The 20,832-nt window shown below is 39.8% G+C and overlaps 1 protein-coding gene, 1 long non-coding RNA gene and 1 pseudogene across 14 annotated transcripts in view; 2 read left to right on the top strand and 1 right to left on the bottom strand.

Annotated features, from left to right (window-relative positions):
• The window catches only part of RBM47 (RNA binding motif protein 47), a 143,340-nt gene that overhangs the window by 26,864 nt on the left and 95,644 nt on the right, over window positions 1-20,832 (top strand). The window lies entirely within an intron of this gene.
• Window positions 9,614-9,732, top strand: LOC120588440 (uncharacterized; annotated as a pseudogene).
• LOC120588000 (uncharacterized) lies at window positions 12,997-19,735 on the bottom strand. Its single transcript, XR_005649116.1, has 3 exons — window positions 19,653-19,735; window positions 15,255-15,365; window positions 12,997-14,605 (listed from the first exon to the last, which is right to left on the bottom strand). It is a non-coding gene; the product is annotated as an uncharacterized LOC120588000 (long non-coding RNA).

Here is a 20,832-nt window from a genome sequence, read left to right as displayed (position 1 = left end):
GTGCTGTCTGGCAGAGGCCCAATTTTGGGGCCTGGCTTTGTCACCTTGACCCTGGACCGGTCTGCAGTTCCTTGGAACTGCAATTTCATTCTTTTTACTCTACTGAAATGAAAACAATGAAAATACCAGTAACTAGCATTCATTTAAGACACTACTGGTTACTTTTAAAATTTAATTAACAGTCCTAATTAGTAGGCATCTCCCCTCACCTCCTGCCCTGGGCATCTCATTTAATTTTCATGGTTACCTTTTCAGGGTGCTGTTGGGCCCATTACATAGACAAAGAAACCGAGGCTGTGAAGGGTTAAGGAAAGTGCTAAGGCAAGTCTTTCAATGTGAGTTAAGGTTCGGAGAATGCTCCATCCCACCTCTCCAATATTTTATTCACTGAAATCAAGTTAAAGTAAACTCTAAAACATGCCTGGAGGGGAAAAGAATTCATAGAAGTGGAAGGAAAGGGCAGTTCTACTTATTTTGTCTTCATATTTACAGTGTCCATGCCCCTGTCCCACCCCTCCCTACCTCTCTCTAGAATCTGGCGCCTGGCACGTAGTCTTCATGCAATGCTTATTGAATGGGTAGATGTTTGGAATCAAGGGGAGGGGTGAAGGCAGTCAGGACTTCTGGTCTCTTCCCTACCATTGCTCCGCACTCCTGCCACACAGCTCCTCTTTGAGCACAGCCTGTCGCCACTCCAGCCCCTTAATACCTTCCTCCCGGCTCAGCAGTGAGGATTTCCCCAAACACACCACAAGCATTCCCAAATTTAAGGCTGCAAGTCTTTGTTCAAACTGTTCTTCCCTTTGTGCCTTTCCCTCTGATGATCTCACTAGATACCCAAATCCTCCTTATCCTCCTCAGTCCCAATTCAAATCCTGCCTCCTCCACAAAACCCTTTCCAACCACCCCAGCACAATAGACTCCTCCATTCTGAATTCTTTAAGCACCTGTATATCACACATTTTAGTACTTGGGTTGGTAGTTCATGTCAGAACAGGAAATTCCCTCTGGTAATATTCAATCCAAACCCTGCATTTTATGGGTGAGGACACTGAGGCCCAAAGAAGGCACACGATATGTCTAAGGTCACACCGTTATCTAAAATATTTGTCCACTGCCTGCACGCAGCTGTTCTGAATCTCTTGTCTATCTCATCATGCTGCCATCTTGCATTTACCTGCTGCATGTGTGTGTATGCATTGTTTTCTGTAAGAAAACCCAGAAAACACCCTTAAAAGGGAACTCACATCTTCCAGATAGGCAATGGAGAGGGTCGTCAGTGTGTGAGGATGGCTAGTCCTCCTACCTGTGACTTTTTTGTTTTCAAGATCCACCTATCCTGGGACAGCTCTCACTAATTATCATGGCTCCTACCTGGCTATTCTCAGGCGCTCCACTCCCACTTTAAAACTTGAGTCCATGCTGTATATAGGACGCTTGAGGGGATGGAATAAACACAGTTACATGCAAACTAGATACTGGGGTTAACAAGAGAAGGCTTTTCCATCTTTGCTGGTTAACTGGGCCTCTGCGCTTAGTCCCTCTCCTTCCTAATTCCAAGAAACAGAGATGGCCATTAACCCCCTTGAACACCCTCCAAAAGGTCTTCTTGGGTCTGACTCCACACCCAAGAAAATATCCCAAATTACAGGAGTTTCTGTTCCAGATTCTCCTTATTTGAAGAGCCTCTTCTTTTCATGATCACATTCTTTAGGGACCACCCCTACCCCCACCACTACTCAATAGGGTTCTTTACCCCAAACCTCAACAGGATGAACCTATCAGATTACAAGACAGTTATCCCCACATTCAACATGCTCTGCAGAGGATTGGGAGGTGAGGGTTGGCCTTTATGGCATCTCCTTAACAGATTAATTCTCTAAGATGCGTATCCTCTCCTCCTTGGGGATTCCTGCCCCATTAGTGTTTAGCACAGTGCTGGGCATTTAGTGAACAGTTGAACCAGGTGGATTTGATACATCAAGTGTACTTTAGGGAAGGAGCTTGGGGGATGAGGGTAATGTGGGCTACTATAGAATGCCTACTCCACTTTTGTTCCCAAGAATGTATTCATTCATCCATCCATTCATTCATTCATCCATCCATCCATCCATTCATTCATTCATTCAACAAATATTTCTACAGTGTCTGTTATTTGCCAGGCATTGTATTCGGTGCTGGGCATCAGCAGTGAATAAAAATCACCTGTGTCTGCCCTAAAGCTCTTGATGGATGACCTGTCACGATCTCATTAGTAACAGTAGGGGCATGGATAATAAACAATGCTTGATCACGTGCTGAAACACCTCTGACTTCTGGAGGTGCCTGTATTTCCTTTGATTTTGTTGTGAAGTATGGTTGCTAAGATGGGTTTTGTCTCGAGAAGCCCCACCAATGTGGTTACTCTGGTTAACCAAGACTGCCAGTATGAGGCAAGAAAATAATAGGCAGTTGTATAATGTATGCACTTTTTCTTTACACAGACAATTAAAGGTCAATTTATTAGAGCCTAATTAAAAAGTTAGTGTACATGGGGTAATTTAGTTGCTTCTACAATAGTAGTCGCAGTTCTTGAGGTTTGCAGATTTGTTCTTGTAGTCTGAAATGAAAAGGATACCTAAGGAATAAGCTCGAAAGAGTTTGATCTTATTTTCCCCTTTTCATTTTTATTTGGCGCATGAATTCCACTACATAGTTTTTTTCCCTTGTGCACAGTAAAGTGTTAAAATAAACAGGAGCAACTGTTTTCCTACTTTAACTAACATGGAAACACCTAATCCTCTTAGGTTTCTTGATTTCGAAAACAAGGATTTCTTGGGATAAAAACTTTAGTCCAGTCACATGGACTAGGTATTCATTTAATGACTCCCAGTACAACCTGTTAGGAAAGCACAGTAATGAATTAGTAATACTCCTCATAGTCATTTCTCTGCCTTATTTCTCAACCACAGATTGTACAACTTTAACAGAAGTAGTGAAAGCAAAGTTAATTCACCCCAGTAAGGAGAGAACAGTCAGTTCATATTATTAGCTAGCACTCCTTTCAGCTTTCTGACCTTTCCATTTTGAACATGTGAAAACAAACAAAACAAAACAAAACAAAACCAAACAAACAAACAAACATGAGCTATAGCTGCGCTATCCGATACAACAGCCACTAGCAACTTGTGGCTACTGAAATGTGGCTAGTGAGACTGAACTGAATTTTTAATTTTAATTAACTTAAACTTAAAAATTGAAGCAGTATAAATAATTTTTTGTTAAGCACAACTTTATTAGGAAGCTCGGAAGTATGTTTGGAGCAACTTGAATGTGTGAATCTACTATTTCAATGGTAAATTTTATATACTACAGATTATTTCTGATGAAAATTTAGCACCTAAGTTGGTTTGTGCTATATGCATAAAATACACACTAGGTTTTGAAGGCTTTGTAAAAAACTGAATGTGAAATATCTCGTTTAGTAATTAATAATATTAGTAATTTTTAAATATTGATTACATGTTGAATTGGTAATATTTTAGATATTTTGGGTTAAAGAAAATATATTAAATTGTCACTTTTTTGTACTTGTAAAATGTGGCTACCATAAAATTTTAAGTCATATAAGTATCTCGCATGATATTAATACAGAACAGCGTTGGTCTGTTAGATCGGAACAAAAGTTTTCATGTCTTGGGCCACGAGGTTCTCACCAGTTTACCTCGTGAAAACATCGTATTGAGCTCAGTTAAAAACATGAATAACAAATTCTATGTCATAGCGAAATCACAAAATATATTTACTAATTCTGTTTTTCTTTTTTAAGCTTGTCAAACCCAGTTGGCGTTGGATAATTTTTGATTGCAAAACTGCACCATATATTTAAATCCACTTATGGGGGAAATATCATAATCTAAACTTTGAAATTTTAAACAACTCAACTGGTTAAGAGAGCTATTCAACATTATGGTTCAATGAATCTAATTATAGATAACTTTAGAGCATTTAAATAATATTTTATGTTATAAGCACCATAGTAATCGTGCTTAAAAGCTCAGGTTTTGGAGTCGGGCAGACCAGGGCTTGAATTCCAAATCTGCCATATTCTAGTGATGTGACCTTGAACTAGTATTTTAAACATGCTAAGCTTTGTTTTCCTCATCTATAAAATGGGACAATAATAGTCCCTACCTTAGAGCATTGAAGATTAAAAGATATAATCCATGTAAAGTGTCTGGCACATGAGATGCACTCAGTTGTTATTAATTGTTGATTATGAAGTTATTGCTGTTATTATTATTACTGTCCTTATAAAGTATCCAACACTGTCCTCAAAGACCCTGTTCACTGTCTTGCTATTTTATCTGGAAGGCTCTGTCAGAGATGCCATTCATTTGCCAGTTGTGTTTAGTATTCAAACTATGTGCTCTTTTTGTACCTATCCTTGACCTTGCTTTGGTTTCCTTTTCTCTTCTTGTTCTTTGCCCCATTCTGCAATTAGCCTTTGATTTGATTTCGAAGTTTCTCTTCTCTTGCTTTGTCTTTTCTGTAGTTGGCACACTCCATATCTCTACTAAAGTTTTATTTCTGAGTATATGTTGAACATTTACTATCTGGCAGACTCTCCAATAGGTGCTAGGAATACAAAGATGAATAACAAAGCTCCTGCCTTCAAGGTGCTTACTACTAGTCCAGGGAGAGAGTTTATAAATAAGGACAATAAATGTCACAGGTGTCCTGATAGAATTTGGAAGAGAGCCCAGTGTGGGCAGGGGCATCCATGAGACAATAGATTCTACCAGGGTGGTGATTACAAAAGACTTCTTAGAGGAAGTGACAGTCTAATGGTTTTAATGAATGAGTAGATCTTGAGAGTAGGATATGAGAAGAAATGGGTAGAGGTCCTGGTGTAAACACAGAAATAGCCTGGAACCAGAATAACGTGTTCAGGCAATGTCAATAGTTTGTAAGGGATAGTTGGATCAGAGTACGGCATGATGGAGTTGGGACAAGACATCAGACTTGAGAGGGAGCAGAGAGCCAAGCCCAGAGGACTTTGTATGCTTTGCTAACTAGTTGGTAGTAAGTGACAACAACCATCCCAGTTCTGGAAAGGTCACTTTTCAACAAGGACTGGAATTAGGGATGGAATCCCGTAAGGAAGCTGTTGTGAGAGTCTGAGTGAAGAACCTGAGCTAAGGTGTTGGCTGCGGGGATAGAAAGAAGGGGGACGAGACATGGAGATTCAAGATAACTTGTGTGTTGATGGATGTTAACCAAACTTATTGTGGTAATCATTTCACATTATACACATACGGCAAATCATTATGTTGTACACCTTAAACTAATACAATGTTGTATGTCAATTATATCTCAATTTAAAAAGTTAATCAGTTTTCTTCTCCCCCACAAAAAAAGATAGGGTGCAAAAGTGGATTCCATAAGCCTTGGTAATTGATTGGGTGAAGGCAGGGAGGGAGCAGGAGAGTCAGATGCCATGAGTGTTCTGGAATGATGACTTTGAGGATGACTTGCCAAGATGGCCACAGAGGAAGAGAAATAGCTTTGGGGAAAGAGAATGAGGTCAGTGCCCTATATGAGATGAGTCTGAGGCGCTGCGAGGAGGGAGGTCCAGCAGGCAGTTGTTCTGTAAGCTGGAGTTCAGGAGAGGAGAGCTAGGTCGCGGGCTCTGCAACTGCTGTAGCTGCCGTTGCTTCCTCTTGCTGCTTCTTTTCCCACTTGCAGAGCTAATGCTGCACACACCACCACCAACCCTCTCCACCCACACACACACTTTGAATGCTTTCAGAGTTATCTTTTAAAGCACTTTCTGTTAGCGGGTTGTTGAGCTCTCTTCCGCAGAAGGGACAACTTAATCTCAATGTCCCTCTCCCCCACCCCATCTCATCCCCTCATAAGCAGATCGTACCCACCAGGAAAAAGTCTTCCTCCAAGAAACCAGACAAACCATCTGTATGTGTTGCTTTATAATTCTTCATCTTCCCAAGTGTTCCGCTGCAAAGCTATTTCTTCATTTAGTTTTCACCGCAAATACCTTGGAGCAGCTTTCTCTGGCCGATCCCTGTTGGTCTCCATCCTACTGCCCTGCTTTCCTTACCTCACAGAGCTTACCACTGTCTGAAATTATCATTTTTGTTTACTTATGTATAGTCCCTATTTCTCCTTTAGCATTTGAGCTCTTATTGGTTCCCTCTTATCCCCAGCACCCAGCACAGTGCTGACACATAGGCGCTCGTTAGATATGTGTTCTAAGAGCTTGAAATCTTGGCAAAGCATCCCTAAATTAAGGCGTTTTTCTTCCCAGTCACTCTAGTTGTTATTTTGAAACAAATTTCAGTTTCTGGAGTGATTATCTTTCATGGGGGGAAGAGGAGACAGCTCCATCAGTCAGATTCCCAGTAGGAAACAGAGGTACATTCGACAGGATAATTGAGGAGAGATTAATAAAGGGATTATCAAGGTTTAGGGAAACCAAGAAGGAATTGTGAAGTAATGCCAAAAACCCAGAGGAAATAGCTATATATGGAGAAGGCATTGGCAGGAGCCTTTGGTAAATGGCTATAGCCACCCTGGGTGACAGAAGGGAGGAAACCTAGGGAATAAATACCCTGACCTTTCTCTATTCCCGCCTCTCATCTTCTGCCTGTGCCTCCGTCCGCTTAACTCAATGGGATGCCAGAGGGCAGAGGAGACAAGTCCACATGGATCAGCCTCCAGGGACACAAAGTGGCAGTGAAAAGGGTGCAAAGTACAAGGAGAGAAAATCATTTATTTTGTTCCTTAACTAAACACTGTATTGTTACTTAGTTATTTTATGTGCTTACATGATGCCAGTGAGGGACAGGTATTTGAGAACAGGGAACATGCTTACAATTCTTTTTAAGAACTTTGATGTGATAGGAGATTATTCCTCAATGTGTGTGAACTATTCTAATTGAAGCCTAATTAAATAGTATGTGAAAACTTGCTAAAGGAATATATTCTGAAACCAGAATATTTTGGGTAAATCTTAGGAATGACAAGCAACAATTTAAACCTCCATAACAGCTTTTTCATACTACCCCAATGCCTGATACGCAAGAGTGACATGTGGTCATTTTTGTGTGTGTCGGTTTGCTTGTTCTAGTGCATCATTTATGGCCATAATCATACAACTATTTGCTTCCCAGGTCAGAGAAAATTCTCTGTGGGGAAGTGGATGATTGATGAATGTTCCAGGGCACTTTCTCTGCCTCAGCTTACTCTACTCTGAGGTTAATATTACTGAGGAATTAGTGATGCAGCATTGCACTGTCAACTAATAAATGTTAAAAGCCAAAAAAAAAGTGATTTAATTTGATGTTAAAAGGCAAAGTTAAGTTCTAGCATAATCTATTCTTTACTATTTGTTGAGAGCTTATGATGTATACCATGAGTTCCAAAATGTAACAAAAAATAATAGCTACCTCTTTTGAGTTCCTACTGTATATCAGGCACTGGACTACTTGGCATGACATCCAATAATCTCATGTAGTTGGTATTATTAGTGCAATTTTATATTTGGGAATAAATACTCTGACCTGTCTCTATTCCCGGCCTCTCATCTTCTGCCTGTGCCTCTGTCTGCTTAACTCAATGGGATGCCAGAGGGCAGAGGAGACAAGTCCACATGGATCAGCCTCCAGGGGCACAAAGTGGCAGTGAAAAGGGTGTTAATTTTAACATCAAATTAAATCACTTTTTTTTTTGGCTCTTAACATATATTATTGATGACTTAAGTCCATTGGATGGACTTAAGTCATCAATAAGAAAGATGTATTCAGGATTTAAATTTGCATCTGTCTGAAGCCAAGGGCCAGGCTCTTGCTGCATGCATAGATACCCTCACATGAAGACAGCTGGGATCCTGATTTGAAGCCTGCAGTGGGGTTAGGGTAGGACTGCGGAGCTGGTCAACCAGGAGAACAAGATTGAGGGTGGTCATGAATCACTCTTGTGCTTTGCTATGTCATTGGAAGTAAGTCTCTACAGAGAACGGTGTGGAAAGGGCCTAGAGGAGGGCAGCTGACACCAGTAGTGAGTGCCAGTGAACTCATCCTGCATTTGGTTGTCTCATGGTGTGGGGAGGCGGGTGCTGGCAACCACAATTTCAAGCCCCTTATCCCTCCGACTTGTAGATCAGCTGTCACTGTGCTTATGGTCATAGGGACTATGCCATGTGTCTAAGGTCCCTCATTTGATACCCAAAAGGTTATCCTGTAATGTTCTCTGGACTTCTTAAAGCCCTGAAACCAGGAAGAGGATAAAGAGTTTAGATTCTAAATGAGGAACCCAGATTCATTTGTTGTGCAGTTTGATTGTCTTTCACAACTGAGAGAAGTTATTAGAAACTTGGAGGAGGAAAATGAGAAAGAGGAAAGGATTCAAGCATACAGGTAAGTCACTTAGATTCTAAGACTTTTTTTTTTAACTGTAAATAAACAAATTTAGACAATATCCATGAGGTGGAATCACTTGACTTTGCTAACTAAACAAAGTTTAGTTGGAGAAAGATTTCCTAGCAGAGAGAGGCCCATGATATTCGGCATATTGACGTTTAGACAGAATTAGAATTTGGGAGCATTCTAGAAACATTTCTGGGTTAAAAAAATTATTAGATTTTGCATAAGATTTTCTGCACAGTAATGATCGGGGTGGGAGAAAATACTTTGTGTTCCTGCTGGTCAATAATTACCCTAAAGTCCACTTTCCCAACATACTAACTCCAACATCATTGGAGAAAATGGCAGCAGAGAAAGACTCACAGTTTTTCCAGAGCTTCCTGTCAACATATATTTTCCCACCTGTGTGGCAAAGTGCTCCGATTTAAATGGCTGCCCAAAATGGGCCCAGTGAATTATCTAGTTCTCCCTGAAGTCAGATCTCATTTTTTATAATTATTTTTAAAAGTTACAACAGTTTACCTACATGGACAAATCTGAACTAGTAATTCTGCTTAATTTAGGGTTTTTGTTCATTGATTGTAGCTATTATGTTTTGAGCTATGCACTATGCACTAGGCATTGTTCCAAGCATTTTTGAGCATTATCTCTGTCAATCCTCACAGCAAGTACTGTTCTAGCACCATTTACAGACGGAGGAACTGAGGAATAGGGAAGTTAAGTCTCTTGTCCTCTTGATACCCTAAGTAACATGGTAACTCTAGAAGTTAAGATGAAAGATGAAATATAGAAAAGGCCCCCAGAATAAGCTTTTAGATGTAAGAACAATGACATTTAAGTAGGCTCTGACACTAGGTAAGGATATAGAAAGGAAAAGCTATGAAAACTGAAAATAAAAGTAGAAAATGGAGTCAGAAGGAGACCGTTTATTCAATAAATAATCTGTTAAGTGCCGGGGGGGTGGGGTGGGGGGTGGAGATCCTAAGTGGGTGATTGTTGGTTTCTTTACCAGGGAATAAATTAGTGGTACTACATCTATCTAATCACAAGATTTGTGCTGAAATAGGAGAAAACCCCAGAGTTTGAAAGTTTCTGTGATAAGGCAGAGATTTGGTGCTTTTGGTTTCTTGTTTGGCTGCATTCCTGTCTCTCACTAACTATAAGGTCATTCCAGACCTTTTTAAAAAGCATCCTATGGTCATGCTACCCTGAGCAAGCCCGAGCCCGTCTGATCTCGGAAGCTAAGCAGGGTCAGGCCCGGTTAGTACTTGAATGGGAGACCACTGAGGAAGACCAGGTGCTGTAGGCGTAAACATAAAAAAAAAAATAAGGGATTATAAGCTGACAAGGTCTTTGCAATCTATGAGGTCAACCAAGGGTTGCCTCGCCTAAAAAATAAAAAAGTAAATTAAAAAAAAACCATGAAATACCACAAGACAGGATCAGGAAAGAAAACATAGGATTTTTTTAAAAAAACTGGGACACAGGAGGAGAGAATAAATGGCGGAGAGGAACACCTTTATATTTTCGTAGAATCTGACCTGGAGCCTATTATACTACTTGCATTTGTTTAGACTGTCACATGAGCTGTTTCCTGAACTGTCTTCATGGAACTATTAACTCTTGGATCTTTCTGAGGCTTCTGCAAAGTGTTTAGTCTGCAAGGACCCTCATTCATGAGCAGGCATTTCCCAGTTTGAGGAAGTCTCTGTGGCTGGCCATGTTAGACTGGGGTCACCAGCATGTAGAGAGCTAGAAAGTGGGCACAGTAATTGGAGTTTAGTTCTTTCCCAGAACTGAAACTGATCCCATTCGTTTGCTCAGCACTCGAGGAAGGCTGTTTCAGGAAACAAACAGAAGGAACTATGCACAGTCATGTGTTCGTGAGTGACTCACTCAGGGTTTCTACTCCAGCATGTGACCCTCAGGCCACCAAATGCCTGGGGTGGGCTGTAAGTTAATGATTTAGTACAGGGAGGGGCACTTTATCTGAGCCAACTCCCTCTTTATTCTGGAATGGCTTGAGTGACGGGTAGTCCATTGTGAACTTTGGGGCCAGCCTGCCTGAATCTGATCTTCCAGCACCACTGGCCCTGTGACCCTGGGGCAGTTATTTAATATCAGTTTCTCATTTGTAAAATGGGCACCAGAATAATACTTCATAGGATTTTTGTCAATATTGTATGAGCTAACACATGCATAGTGCTTATAACAGTGCCTGCCACATAATCATAAATGTTTAGCAAGAAAGGAAACAACCGTAAAACGCTAACCTCAGACACTAATGATTTCTCATTATGATGTAATACATTACATTTATTTGTATTTTACAGTTTGTGAAATGCTTTCTTATAAATTATGTCCAGTGATCAGAGGATAGACAGGAGTGAGAATGTTTCACATTTATAAGAAATAGGCTGTTGAGAGAGTATAATCTAGGAAAGATAAGGGAGAAAGGCCTCCATTTTCAAGGAATGCATTTTATTGCCTGGGGTGCCTCCCCAGGAGGAGTTTGGGAAAGGTGGCCCCAACAATGCTGATTGCATACCCTGCCTCTTAGCAAGCCATGTGGGCCTCCAAGGCGGGAGTGTTTCCCCACAGCCCCTGAAGGAGAACCTGGGCTAGGGACCTGGGTGGGAGTAGGAGATGATCTGTTGACAAGCCATAGACCCCCAAGAGGCTCCCCACTTCCCACTGGGACGTTTGCCAAGAGGCAGCCACCAGGCACAGAGTATCTGAGAAATCAAACCCTTTATTCCTCCCCTCCTCAAGCCTGGCCTTGAAAGCTTGTTATATGTGAGAAAAGGCACAGAGAAAACCATGATGGAACCAGATTTTTCTCTTCGAAAGAGAAAAATTCCAAATGACCAAATGGCACTGTGCTCTTGGCCAACAGAGTGGCTTCATGTGTCCTTACAGTGCTAAAACCAAGGCAGACCTGGGAAAACCCGAAGGAATTGGTCATCCTGGCATACAGTAGGTCCTGAATGAAGTGGCCCAGGAGAGATTAAAGGCAATATCATTACTCAAATTCCAAAGCCCAATAACTTGGTGAGAATCCTTATATAGGTAGCTATGTTAATAATATTCTTTTTTGCGAATTACATTATTTCTTTGGGGCCAATATCCTCCCCCACCCACACCTCCCACCAACCCCAGATCAGGGTTTTTCAACCCTGGCACAGTTGATATTTTGGATTGTTGTGGGATATTGTCCTGTGCATTATAAGATGCTTAGCAGAATCCCATGCCCTCTACCCACTAAAAATACCTTTAGGCATTGCCAAATAATTTCTGGAGTCGGAGAGCAAAATGACCCCAGTCGAGAAGCTTTGCTTTGAAGTCCAGAATGGCTCCCACATTTTAGGAAAATGACCGTCTGAACATCTTTGTAACCTATCTGACTTACTCTTAATTTTTTGTTCTTTCCCTCCGGTTATGGTTCTTCCAATATTTGGATAGCTATCTTGCTTTTTTCTTCTCCCCTCCTATCATCTAAATTTTGATTACTTATAAAATTCTCAAACATATCTAGAGAACCTGAGTTTGTCTAATAGTCTAGAAGGAGTAATTTCTTTGAGTTTTTTAGAATCTAGAAATTCTTTCTTGCCTTAATTTCATTTGTCATGGTAGTATGTCCCCTGAGGTTCACTGGAATCTAACAAATACAAGTCTTCAAGGTTTCTTAGAAAAACCGTAATTAAAATTGATTTTTTTTTTTTTTACTAGAAAGCTTGAAAGTTTCTTTCCTGGTACTACTTTTGCCCAGATTATTTCTGAAATAATAAAATTATGTTCTATGTAAACACTTTAGAAGGGGCTTCTTACATTGTTAGAAAAAATTTTAAATCTTAGAAGTCTAATAACCCTCAATAACTAAAGACAGAAGCTGCAGAACTGAACATCATTTATTTGCACAGTCTAGATTCTTCCACCTGTTTAATCGGCTCCATTCTTTCTAATTTTTTTAATTAAAAATATTCTAAATACTACTCTTCATTTGCTATTACAGCTTTTTGGCAAAACATCATCTGATTGAACTTTTAGCCTTTAACAAATGAGTATTTAAAGCTGTCTAATACTATTTTTATAAAGTCCTGCAGAAATAGGCATTCCAATTGTCTTTATTAGTAAACTATTCCAGTTCTCAATTACTCTCAAAGTCAAAACTTTTTCTTAATCACTGAAGATATTTTCTCTTTAGAATGTTTTATTAGGATAAATTTTAATCTAATTATAACAAAGGAGAAAATAAAAATAACCTGTGATCCTACAACCCAGAGATAATTGTGTTGGAATTATATGTCTTTTGAAAATGCATACAATATATGCTTATCAGATTAACTTTTCTCCTGTTCAGTTCTCACTAGGGATAGAAAAAACTTCTATAATTTTGTGGTGAATTTTAATATATTGTACTTTAAATGAATAAATAAGTTTCATAGAAGAATTAAATTAACAAAGACCGCATAATGATGAAGACACATCACTTTTTTATTATTGAGTTGTTTTATTCAAATAAATTAGGCATAGGTATCAACTCTTCTTAGTTTCTTATCTACCCTTTGGAAATTTCTTTATGCTATGCAGGCAAATATACTTGTAGCTTCTACTCCCCTACCTCCTTTCCACAAAAGGTATAAAATATTAGGTGAATAATTTTGCAATCTGTTTTTCTTCACTTGGCAATACGTTTTGGAAATCTCTCAATCTCAGTGCATTGAAAGCTTCCACATTGACTTTTTAAAAAATTAATGACAGTATTTCATTGTATGGGTTTACTGTAATTTATTTAACTAGTTCCATGTTGATGGGCATTTGGCTTATTTCTAGTCTTTTGCTATTAAAAACAATGCCAAAATAAATTATCTTCTATACATGTCATTTTGCAATTATAACATACATCTATAAGATAAATTCCCCAATTGTTAAGAGATAGCAGAGCTTTTTGTCACTGTGTTCAGTGCTCTTTTCATGGTACCACTAGTGAATAATAAGAATAAAGGATAGCTAAGGTGTATGCTCCTTAGCAGGTAGGCACCATTCTTAGCACTTCACTTGTGTTAACTCAGTTTATCCTTATGAGCCAGAATGTAGGTACTATGATTATCCTCCTTGTATAAATAAGGAAACAGAGGTACAGAGAGATTAAGTGATTTACATACAACTAGTAAATGACCGAGCCAAGATCTGAACCAAGACCATTGGGTTCTTAATGATGTTGCCCTCAGAACTGGTTCTATCATACAGTTTCTAACATGTTACAGAGCTTCTAGTCAGTGACATTCTAAGAATTAGCACCCAGCTAACCCAAAGGTCTGGTTTGGGCTGGTAATCCTTCCAACTGGGGGTATTGATCTATTTCTGAAGCAGTTCTCAACAATGTGTAGCAAACTCCTCCAGGATCTTCTTCACTTATTTTTTTGTTTTTCCCTGTCTCTCCCTAAGTCTTACTACCCTTTTCATTCTGTAACCTTATCATTTATCCTCTATTTTTCCTTTATCCTAATCCTTGTACCTTATGCTTGCTGTGAAGGTAATGTGAGCTGGGGAGGGGGTTTAGAGAAACTAGCTTTTACTAAACATCTATTTAACATCAGACATTGTTTCAGGTGCTTTCATATCCTCGTTTTGCAGTTGAGAAAACTACATCTCAGAGACTATAAGGAATAGTTACCCATGTTCACACAGTTGGATTGTCACAGAATTAAGATTTGAGCCTAGGTCTGTTTCCAAAGCTTGCATGTTTCATCAGAGCTGATAGTTGTATGCACTGGTGCAGCCATGCTGGGTTTTGACTGAAATCTTTCCTTACTTCTTGGTGAATAATTACTGCTCCAAGCCTCCAGTGTGTCCCTGCCACCAACAGCCTGGCCTCTTTAGCCCCTACCCCGGTAACCCCTGGACATGCCTATAAGCCAGCAAGTAAAAGGTTAATGTCAAGTCCAGCAAAGGCATCAAGAACCCTGCTCCAGCGTCAAGGCTCTTAACCACACTGCCATGTAGTATCAAGTATCATGCTGAGTACTGCTTAACATCACTGGGGCAGCTCAGGATGAATGAGAAAATAACTTTACAGCTCATTAATGAAACTGCCATTTGGGATCAAATCAGGAACACTGTAGAAGCTTAGCTGAATTCATTGCCTCCCTTGATAAAGTACAGGATGAAGAACGTTGCATCTGTGGAAAAATGGATTTTGTGTTCTCACTAAGATTGAGGTTGCTGGAGGAAATGTTTTCTCAGCCCTTGCCCATTCCCACCGCCAACCTACCCAAGCCACCTCTGCCAGGGCCCTCCTCCTGGGCCTTCAGCCCCTGGGGCCCTTGCTTAGGGGCTCCTCTACCCCTTTTTGTACCCCCCTTCTCCCCAAGGATCATCAGGCCTCAGAGTAACAAGACTGGTGTTACTTTTAGAATCATTTCTATTGCACTTGGGCAAAAGTTTTTTTTTTTTTAATCTTTTGAACATCATTTCTAGCATTCTTTCTTTGGAAAAGCCTTTCTATGTTTCAGAAAGCAACTTACAAACGAACTGTTCTGAAAATGAGATAGGGATTTTTCTTATAATCTAGAAGGAAACTAAGTTTCTGTTTTACTCTTCCCCAAATCCTGTTGATTCCTTCCTGTTGTTTTGTGGTTGATGATAAACAACAGATGTATTACCTGTGCTGTTTATTTCTCTTACTTTAAAACCACACTTTTCCCATTCTTCAGAGATTTCTTGTGTTTTTGTTAGAATAGGCTAAGTAGCAGTAACATAGAGACCCCGATAGAAATATATTTCTTGCCATCCTGATGTGTGTGCAGTTTGGTGGGGTGGGTGGCTTACCTCCACGAATTCATTTGGAGATCCAGACTGAGAGTGGCTTTGCCTTTTCCAGTATGTGGTATCCAGAGTTGCCTGGGCATCACTCTCCCAGTCAGCCAGAGGAAGAAAGAGCTAGAGGAGAGTGCATGGTAGAATTTTAGGGCCAGGCCCATCTCCTATCATCATGGCCCACACCATTACCATTCCTTCCATTGGCTAGAGCAAAGTCAAATGGCCAGATCTAACCACAGTGTGAGAACTGTGAACTCTTTGTGCTCCATAGAAGGGAGCGACCTTTGTACCTTGTATTTTTCATAACTTTCAAGTACATCGGGCAGTTAACGCTTATAAATGTGCCCTCCTGAAGGTTGTACTTAGATATGCCACAAAAGTTCTGTTATTCTTTTGTTTTAATTTCAAGAAGTAACCTTGGTTACACAAACACACTGGGAGACGTGTTTATTACCTCTGTGGATTAGGCAAGCCCAAAGAATGGACTGAGTAGAAGGTTAGCATGTGAGAGAGTCCACTATGTTCTGCCTCCTGGACACTACCCTCTCTGAGTACCATCATAAATGCAATGGGAAAGGCTTCAGGTATGGGCTGAGGTGAACACTGGCTTATGACCTTGGGCAAGTCACCTGTCTGAATCCATTTTCTTATCTACATCAACTAGTAGATCTCTAAGGTATTTTACTGTTTTAAGAATTTGGCCTCTGGGGACCCTGCAGGATAATTACAACACAGCTAAAAAATTTGGAGAGCATTTTATAGCTTTTATAGTCATTAAAAAAAAAAAAAGAAAGAAAAAAAAGAAAAAAAAGGCACCACAGGGCATCAAAGTGTTCATTGTTTAAATGCTGTTTATGAAGCAAAAAATTTATTTGGAGTCAGCATAGTTGAATGGTGAATAGTGGTGAATGGTGAATAGTGGTGAGGGCAGTAACTACACTAAAACTATACTTCTTATTTTAGCAAGGGCCAAAGAATGCCAATCTAAAACAACACATGGATCCATTCACTTTGGATAATTTTAAACTGCCTGTTTATGCTACCTTATCATTGGACTTGCCTCTTTTTGAGATATGGCATTTAGAGTTTCACACCCACCAAATATGACCTTGTGTCTTGGAGCAAATTCTTCATTGATGTTGTCTCTTCTAAGAATAATATTCCTTCTGAGCAGCCTGATATATTGAACCATTACTACACATCATGAAAAAATATATTATCAGTGAAATAAGTTTTAGTTTCCAGAGAATAGTCATAAATAAGCATTTTGTGGGCAAATTATGTGTGTATGTTGTCCACTGTAAGGAACAATGTATTGTGCACCTGAAAACTTCTGTAGGCTTTGGCCTAGAAAGGGCCAGGCCAGGCTGTTGAAAAAATATTATGTGCTCATTTGCTTAAAGTATTGAACTAAGGGGTTTGTTAGCACTGAGAATATTAACATTAGCTTGACCTCCTAGCATTCACTGATCTTCTGAAGATTATGTCATGTGGGATTTCAGTGGGACAGGAGCTAAGTTTTAGGGACTTAGTAGGATTTGAGGCAAAGGAATGAGGATTTAGTTTGATAAAAAAAGCTATTGTACAATTATTTCTCAAAATAGTTTTTCAAAACTCTGAATCCTCAGTATATCATATTGAACTGAATATATTGCCTCTTCCTGGGCCCACGCCCACAATAGGTTAAGTTAATTGCCTATTGTGGTTGACAAACTCGTCAGATGAGTAGAATTACTGGGACACTTTTAAAATGAGATTTCCAGACGCTGCTTTTGGTGGTGCTGAAGCCGAAAGTCCAAGGCAAGGCCCAGGAATCTGATTTTTAACAAGCTCTTCAGGTGATTGGGCAAGCTTAAGAAGTACTGCTGCAGCACGGTGGTGCCCAGCCTTTCAAGAGAGGGGCTCTGTGAGGGGCCCTGTGGGGATAAGTGTTTCTACTGTAGGTCCCAGGGACAGGTAGATCTGGGTGAACATCCAGCACAATGATGACTTGGAGCAGGTCCTCCATGGATATTTGTTGACTATTGACAATAGGATTACTTTTGGGAAAAGAGCACATTCTCTCAACAGTTCATATTCAGAAAGCTACCGGGTGAGCATAGAATTAGAACTGGGAGAAGTCGTCTCCGAAATTTAATAATACTCACCTTTCTGGCCTGGTATACCCCTAGTCTATTTCATAGTAGGCTGATCTTGTCTTTCTTCTGAAGTCCAGTGACTTTAAAATTTTCTCTCCCCATCTGTGCCTCAGAGGGCACTACTGACTTTTACCCTTCCAGCTTTTCCTAGACTTCCAAAAGAGGACCACTCCCCTTCTGATAGTCATATTTTTTCTTTAATCACATCAATTTTACCGTTTTAGAGGGAAACAGGCCAAGTGGTCTCTTTCTATTGACTTAGCATATCTTTAAATCTAGTGGATTTTGAAGATGATCTCTCAGGGAACTTATTCCCTGGATTGTCATCTGATTACAGATTGTAAAATGTGAAATTGATTTCATATTAGCTTTTAAAATGAGCAAAGATATACATAGGTTATTTGAGAGATGATAAAATGTAAAATTTGGTGTATCATATAAAACAGAAGAAACAGGTTTCAAGTTATTGAGTGGACCATGCATTGTAGACCTCTAATATGTGTTAACGACTGGATGAATGAATGAATGGATGAATGGCAAGAGATTTCTGATCTCCTAGTGGAAGGATATCCTATTCTGAGACAATGTTGTAATGCCAGAAAGGTCAAGGTTTAAGTCTCAGCCTCTTAGAAGCCTTTTTTTTTTTTTTTTTTTTTTTAATAAGACAGTCTCACCAAGCCTCAGTTTCCTTCATGGAAAGCGGGCTTAACAGTTCCCACTTACTTGTTTGTTGGGAGTATTAAAACCAGACACACAATCTGTTTTAATGCAGTGTCTGTCACATAGCCAGTGTGAAAAACATGGCAAATAATGAAAGAAAAGATAAGAGCATCAACTTTTGATTTGTTAGAGAGGTTAATAGTCAAAGAGGACATAAATAATACACTGTACAGAATGTATTAAAACTTGAGACACTTGAGGAAGTCGGGAAGGAGCAGGTAAGGCCACCACCTCCTGGCTGCTCAGGCTTGCAAGTGACGTAAGGGCGGCACTGGGAGGAGCAGGGAGAGCCAAGACATCTGTCATTCCACCCAAGGAATTGGTTATATTGTGAGCTCTGGTTAGATTTTTTAAAAACTTAACGTAGCAAGAATGCTTTGAGCTCTATTGGTCATATGAGGGTGGGAAGAAAGTGGCAGGCCATGTGAAAGCTAACTCCTCTAAAACACCTGTGACTTGGGAACTTGGAGATGAGCACAACTCCGAATTTCCATGCCCTGTATTTTAAAGGCTGACCTTAGTGAGCGCTTAAAGCATTTTAGGGTTTTTTTGCACCTTTCATGGAGTGGATTCAGATTCTGCAGGTTGGTGAAACCTTCTTTAACTATCAGTGACCTTGGCCATGTTAGGAAATTCCTGAGATTGTGAAAATTCTGAGTGGTTTGACTGTGTTTTGACAACAGAGTTTCAACTGACTGGTCTGGTTTTTAACTATTGTGCTTCTATGAGGATTGGTATAGAAAATGAGAACAGAGTAATGCCCGAAAGTGAGTGCCTGGCTATGAGTATGAGTGAATGATTCACAGATCTTAATCCATTAACAGCTATCTCAAGTAATTTGACCAAAAAAAAAAAAAAAAAAGATAAAAAAGAAACAAAGAGTGAACATTAAAAACTGCTTGAAATATATAGATTTGAAAGAACATTGAGTTATCTATTTCATTTGTGGTTTCTTGGGCTTGAGAGTCTGGGCCAGGGCATATTTTGTGCTGCCAGCAGGAATGAGGAATTGAGAAATCAGGAACAAGTGTTGTTTCTACCCCATAATAAAGAGCCTGACTTAGCAAAACGACAAAAATTCTGCTTTTGCGCCACCAAGAGTTTTTCTGATTTGGTGGAACCTGAAGGATGGCAAAAGGAATATTTCATGAAGCTTAACTAAATTAAGATTTTCTCTGCCCTTGTGTTGGTCACTCACATAAACAAAGTTAGAACCTGTATTTCGTATTTAAATAACACTTAGTCTGTCTTCCTGGACACTTGACTCACTTAAGAATTTTTTTGGATAAAATCTCCAATGTTCGGTTCAGATTTTTCTCATTTGACACTATTCTGAACTTTAGAGCTTCAGTTTCCCTACATGTAATACCTGTTTTAAGCACTAGACCATAAAAAGAGTAGATGCCAAATACTGGCAAGGGGGTTTTGCGGAATTCAAGGCAGTATGACTCACACTCTATACTTTTAATCTAGTCGGGAAGACAAGATCTAAACAGGTTAAAAGTTAAATACTAAGAATAATGAAGTGAAGTAACCACCCAAAACTTACCCAGGCAATAAAGCTTTCACAATTCAGGAGTGGGCAAAGACCTTGTGTGTGTTTGCTGGTGAAGTGCTGCCAATGCCTGGTTTTCTGTTGTGAAATCAAGACTCATTCATTCATTCATTCAACAAATATTTATGGAGCGTCTAGGATGTGTCAGGTATATATACATGCTGGGCACACAGAGGTAAGCAAACAGACAAGGGTCTTGGCTTCATGGAGGTAACAGTCTGGTGGGGACAGCTTGACAGGGTACAAATGAACTCACAAATATTTAATTACAGATCATGATGAGTGTTCCGAGAGAAGGCTTACACCAAGATGTGAGAGAGAATGAAAGGGTGGAAACAATTTAATTTGGGGTGTCGGGAAGGTTTCCCAGAGGGAGTGGCATTTGAACTGAGACCTAAAGAACTGGAGTTCACCCCAAGTACTTGATAAAGTAAAAACGCTGATGGCCCTGATGAAATAGGATCTTTTATTTCCACAAATAATTAGCTCAGAGTGTAGAAACAAAAGTGGAAACAGTTTATCATGGTTCTGCATTGTGGGCATTAGGGAAGTCAGTTTATAAAGAGCGTGTTTCCCTGCATACATAAACACACATATCCTTTCTGCCTACATAGTCTCCTGCTCACACTGCCCCCACAATTCTCTCTTTCCACTTCATAGAGTATATAAAAGAATGTGGGAAGTATAAATAATGTGGAAAGATTATGCCATACCCCTAGCAGGTTTACCTCAGCTTTTTCCAGAAGCTCTTGGGGAGGCATTCAGGGAGGTGAATGTTTTGATCAAAAACTTTGTAATGCCTTCTTCCTGAATGTGGTCATGAGTTCTTAGGAAGTCTTTTATGCTCTGGTTACTATCTCTGAGCCCTCATTTTTAGTTGAGGTCATCGATAGTCCAAATCAGTCTTCATGGGTGACAACACAAGTTTGCCTCAGCCATTCACCTTGCTGAATCTTATTTCCTGGAGCCACATCACAAAAATAGTTGAAGCAATAATTGTTTTTCAGGTCAAACCGACATCATCGATTAGAGAGGCAGGATAATGTGCCCACAAGCACGCCTACAGAAGTAGACTGTCTGGATTGGAATCCCAGCTTTGCCACTGCCTATGTGTGTGATTGTGGTTAGGTTACTTCTCTGCGTTAAGGTAATTCTGAGACATCCTCAACTGAAA

Source organism: Pteropus medius, unplaced genomic scaffold (assembly GCF_902729225.1).
Source record: "Pteropus medius unplaced genomic scaffold, Ma_sr-lr_union100, whole genome shotgun sequence".
In the NCBI taxonomy this organism is placed as follows: Eukaryota; Metazoa; Chordata; class Mammalia; order Chiroptera; family Pteropodidae; genus Pteropus; species Pteropus medius.
The sequence above is the reverse complement of the archived record's forward strand: the minus strand, read 5'-3'. Positions and strand labels throughout refer to the sequence as shown.